At 41.1% G+C, this 5,292-nt stretch overlaps 1 long non-coding RNA gene across 2 annotated transcripts; it reads left to right on the top strand.

Moving 5' to 3' along the window:
• Positions 1-1,764: 1,764 nt before the first annotated feature.
• LOC146201500 (uncharacterized) lies at positions 1,765-5,082 on the top strand. 2 transcript variants are annotated; one of them, XR_014701647.1, is made up of 4 exons: positions 1,765-1,939; positions 2,779-2,875; positions 2,970-3,297; positions 4,944-5,082. It is a non-coding gene; the product is annotated as an uncharacterized LOC146201500 (long non-coding RNA). The 2 variants fall into 2 exon arrangements; XR_014701646.1 differs by lacking the exon at positions 4,944-5,082 and adding an exon at positions 4,192-4,286.
• The last annotated feature ends 210 nt before the right edge of the window (positions 5,083-5,292 follow it).

Here is a 5,292-nt window from a genome sequence, read left to right as displayed (position 1 = left end):
GGTTTATGGCAGAGCAGCAAAAAATCCACACTATGTTCTCAGCATAGTTATGTATTCAACAGCTAAAGCTTATATTTATATAACTTTTCAATACACAAATACGATCGCGCTAATTTAAAGAAAACTGCGAACATTGAACATTTCTTAGGAAAGTACAAATAGTTTAAACATTGTTTAAACTTTTACTACGTATTCTCCACTATACCCCAGCTTTCGAAACCATTAAAACACCTTACATAATTTTGTTGCGCAAGTAATTACGGCCACTTCAATAAGGCCCTGGTGCAAGGCGTAGCGCACCACGCAGTTCTGAAGATTCTACGGCATTTGTGAATCGCCCACGACCTCATCGAGACGATGCTTCCTGAGGAGGGGGGGGGGGGCAAATGACACATAGAAGGCGAAGCAAAAGATGACATATGAGACGACAAGCGCGAGCCTGGAAGAGAAAGAAGCTCTGAAAGAAGCTCTGGAAGACTCGCTCTGGTCGACCATCCAAACCATCTATCGCTAGGCCCTCCTTGGCGTTCTACCGAGACGTGACAATATTATTGTAACAGAGAGAAATATATTTACAAAAGAGGAATAAAGATAAATACAATGAGAGACAGCCAAGGAGCTAGGCAATGAGGGCCCCCCGTTCGACGCACTTTTTTCTTAATCTTACGAAAACGAGCGCGCCACTTCGTCTTCATCATTCTCATCATCATCCAGTAACGTTTTGTCTCGACATTGCAAACTAGCTGTGACAGACACAGCAAAGAATGGTTCGAAGTCGGGGCAACTGCACAGTGCAGCACAACAGCAGCGGAACAGCGCACGCGTGCGAGTCACGGCAGCAGCGTCGCCGTCTTTGTCAAAGCGATCGCGCTTCTTGTTCGGGCGCTACAATATGCATTTATTTGCTGTCACGAAGAAACGCAACGTAAAAACACGCGTAACGGAATCCATAAAAGTAATATGACAACAGTTCAAACCCTGAAACGCGAAAAGGAGGAAAAATGCAAACTCGACTAAATAAGCGAATAAGAATCAATATCTATATATTACAGGCAGTAATAGCGAGATTATATATCTAGACCAAAAAAAAAACGAAAAAAAAAAACGCACTCGGAGAGAGAACATAAAGGGACTACGGCGAATGCGAAAGGTTCGGCGATTGTCAACATCGTGCGAGCTGGAAAGCGGCGCGCCCATGGAGGAAGAAAAAAACTAGGAGAGAGCGCCGCGGCGGAAAAGTGAAGCCTAGTCATAAAAAATATAATGGAAAGCATCATGGGAAATTAGCCGTCACGTGACACAGCAAGCGGTAGGCGCTAGCGCTTGTCCAGTTTCGGTTCCGGTTTCGCATGCTCCGCTACGCGATGCCTGCGCTTCCCTGCCTGCGCTCGAAACCCGAGATGCGGAGAGGGAGCGCCGAGCAGACGATGGAACTTTGGAACTTGGACCTTTGGATGGGCCGATGCGCGAGGGCCACGGCCGCATTCCGCCCGTGTATTTCGCAAAGCGTGGTTCAGTCTGCTATACTTCGCCATGAAATGCTGCGTGCCGGGGTGCAAGAACTGCACGGAAGAATACCGCCCTGGACTCTCGTTCCATCGGTGAGTACATGTTGCTATGCGCTCCACGAGAAACAAAACTTTTGACGATCAGGGCATGTGCATGTATTGTTTGAGACTGAAATTGTTTTATTTTCTTCCGGAAATTAAATGATGATATGGCTGGCGAATGCTGCTTTTTTTTTTTTCGCCCTTTTTGCACCAGGTTTCCAAAAGACCCTGAAGTGAAAACTCTTTGGATAAAAGCGCTACAACGCGATAAAACTTGGATGCCATCGAAATATAGCAGTATCTGCTCCGTGCACTTCAAATCTGATGATTTTATGGGTGGTTCACGTCGGCTGAAACCAAGAGCTGTACCGTCACTTTCACATACCGAGGTTTGTAGACCCAGCTATTTATCCCATTCGTATTCCTTATGTCCGATATTATTTCTGAAAAATAGAGAAATAGCGCCCCGACGCCGCGAGAGACGTGTTGAACTATCATGACGATGGTTTACGAGGTAGCAAAAAAGAAAAAAGAAAAAAAAAGCGCGCAGTTTTAGCTGCCCGTGCCTGGTTTGTTAACTGTGCGAGATAGCGCCCGCGAGCACTTCGATCCGTTACTATGCTGCGTTCGTTTTTTTTCTCTCTCTGATTTTTCTTTTTTCTTTTTTTTTTTTGCGGAGTTTGGAATATATGTGAAAATAACACACTGAGCTGCCCGAGAATGAAACTATTTAGCCAAGTTAACAATATGCGCCTTTTTGATTGCGGCACTATGCGACAAAATGCTGCATATAAGCAATACAAGTTCTTTTCCAGAAACTGTTGTACTTTATCGCCAATTAATGGGTGATAATTTTTTATTGCCGAATATATTATTGAACAAATTTGTACAGAACGTAAAACAAAAAAAGAGAAAAAATTGGGGACAGTAATCGGGTTCGGCATCACCTAGAAGTAAAAAAGAAATGTCCCATATTGTGCTTTCTTCGGTTGGTTGGTTATTGATTGACGCTCAGGAATCGAGTATAAATTTCCGGGTTCACGGAATTGCATGACAGCTAGTCTACGGATGATAATGGTTAATCTTCGGAAGACGAGCTACATTCAACCATTTCCTGCTTCGACCATACCATATGGTCGAAGCAGGAAGCAAAGTATGGCTTTCTTGCTATCCCTTAAAAAATCAGTATCTTAATTTATGGAAGCATGCTGGCTTATTTTTTTTTCAGAGTTCTTCAGTGAGGGAAAGTGCTGTGCTGCTGAGCACCAGCAGAGCAGAACCTACCCCCCACGAAGCGGTGCTAACGTCCCAAGATGAGCCTGTAGGTGGAACGTTTCAAATTTTTCTTATAAAAAAAAAGAACAATGAAAATATGCAGCTGTACTGGACATGATGTGTCGTTTGTCTCTTTACAGGTAGCTTCTCAGGAGGCGTCAGAGCCCATGGACATTTCAGATGAGCCAATCCTTATTACTGTGGACACTTTGACTGACTTGTCAGCATCACAAGATGTCTTGGCAAGTCAAACAATCTCTGAATATTTAATGAGCAAAGAAAGAGCAGTGCTTGTTACCAATTTTCCTAGAAGTGCATGCACATTTCTTACTGTCAGAAGATGGCAAATTTGTGAAATTCGTTACTTTTTTACCTGATGCAGCTGGCCTCCCCGGAAGTAGAAGTTTTGCTTGCTTCATTTCCATTAGTCACAGACACCACTGCTGAACAAACAGCTAGTCAAGAAATGTTGGTATGTTTGCTTGCGATACTATCCTTGCAACTTTGCTAAACCAGCACATATTTAAGACCAATTTGTACTTAGGACCAAAACATATTCCCAGAGCCAGCCCAAGTGATAGGCTCCAAGCCCAGAGCTTAAGAATGGTTATAATATTGCCTTGACATGGCCTTACCAGTATTACTACTATGCATATTGTGTAATTTCCCACTTTGTCTGCCTGCATAGTTAAGAGGGGCGCATCAACAGAGAATATACTGTTGCTAGGTGAGTCTGGAGATGTACTTTGGAAAGCCTGCAAAACAGCAAGTGTTGAAAATTTTTATCATACCATAGCTTACTTGAGGCTGCATTTTCTAAGGACAAGTTCACAAAGATGGCCTCTAAAGTATGTTGAACTGGAAATTTTAATCTTGCCCCAATGTTGCAAAATGGTATTTTGAAAAACAAATACGCAATAATCAGTGAATGGATGGTTTACTCCAGCAATTAAATATATCCAGGCTGAGAAATGGAATTATGGCCCCTATTAAAAGCTACTAGCCCCAAAATCTATCTCTATGAGAGTCATTTTTTTTTATTCGGAAAGAAAAACACGCTGTGTATTTTGCTGTACCCATATATGTGTAGCCATCAGTATTTTGGTACCTGCCAAAAGTGACGATGTGTTAGATAGTAAGCACGAAGAAACAAAGCTAGGTTTAAGTTTTATGAGCACTAAAAAATGATATTCAACTCAATTTATTGAAAAAAAAAAATGTGATTTTTTTTATGATTGATATCTTTAATTGATCTGCTTATGTAATTTAATCTGCTCTTGCACTAGTTGTAATAAAGACTTCAAGTTGATTACTGCAACAAGACCAATTACTCTATTTGCATGCACTGTGGTTATGCTTTTTATAGCCAGGCAGTTCAAGTCAGCCTGATGCAAACATGGAGGCCTCTCCATCACCACACTTGCAAGAAAGCCACATTATAGAAAGACCATCAACTTCACGACGTGAACTGGTAAGGAAACTTCAGGAAGGTGTGTTATTGGAAATACTCATTTTTATGTGTTTAGTGATAGTCCACAAAGAAGGAGGGCTTTTGTAAGCATTGCATATGTCATTAGTTAGAGCCACTGGGCTTGCTCCTTCATATAGGCTGCACACCCCTGCTTGAAGAAAGAAAGAAAAAAAAGGCAACATTATCTTGGAAGCATATTAAAGTCTTAATTAATAGATGCTTTCTTTTGTCTAGGTGAATTCTGAAGGCATGTAAATAAAAACCATCTATCAATTAACGAGACATATCTTTTGCAGTACCTTTCATACCCGAGTATTATGTGTGCGTGTGTGCATGTTTTCATTGTTGAAGCTCTTGTCAAAACCAAAATATTAAATTGTACAGTACAACTTTGTAATAAAGTTTTAGCATTAATAATTTAGAACAGTATCTCTGTATTTGTAGAGCAGTAAGTAAAATTACATTATGTGCAAGCCAAAACTTGAACTCAACAAGTAGATATGAACTTTTGCTTTTGCAAATTTTGTTAAAAACTTGCTAAATCTGCAAAAAAGAAAAAAATTTGGAAGTGAAATGATCTGTTGTATTTAGCTATTTATGTGTTTTTTGGAGCTATAAGATAATGTTTAGTGTAAACTTCATTTCAGCTACAGGTTGTAGAAGACACACCTGAAAAAGCTTTTCTGCGGAGTGAGGTGAAACGATATTCAAATCTCCAAACTGCAAGCAAAAAGCGGATAAAAACTTTGCAGCAGTCTCGACGCCGGCTTGTACGCAAAGTTGCTCACCTCAAAGATGTGATCAAGGACTTAAAAAAAAATCGTATCCTTCTTGACCAGAACATTTCCACACTGGAAAGCCTCGCTGGTTCTAACAAGGACCTTCTGATGCGTCAAATGGCACGTAAGACAGGGGCAGCAATGCCATCCGTTTATTCACCTGAACTTAGGGCCTTTGCTCTCACTTTACATTTTTATTCCCCAAAGGCATATAACT

This window comes from Amblyomma maculatum, chromosome 1 (assembly GCF_055883805.1).
Source record: "Amblyomma maculatum isolate TAMU_Amacu chromosome 1, ASM5588380v1, whole genome shotgun sequence".
Classification (NCBI taxonomy): Eukaryota; Metazoa; Arthropoda; class Arachnida; order Ixodida; family Ixodidae; genus Amblyomma; species Amblyomma maculatum.
Note: the sequence above shows the minus strand (reverse complement) of the source record. Positions and strands in the feature narration are given on the sequence as shown.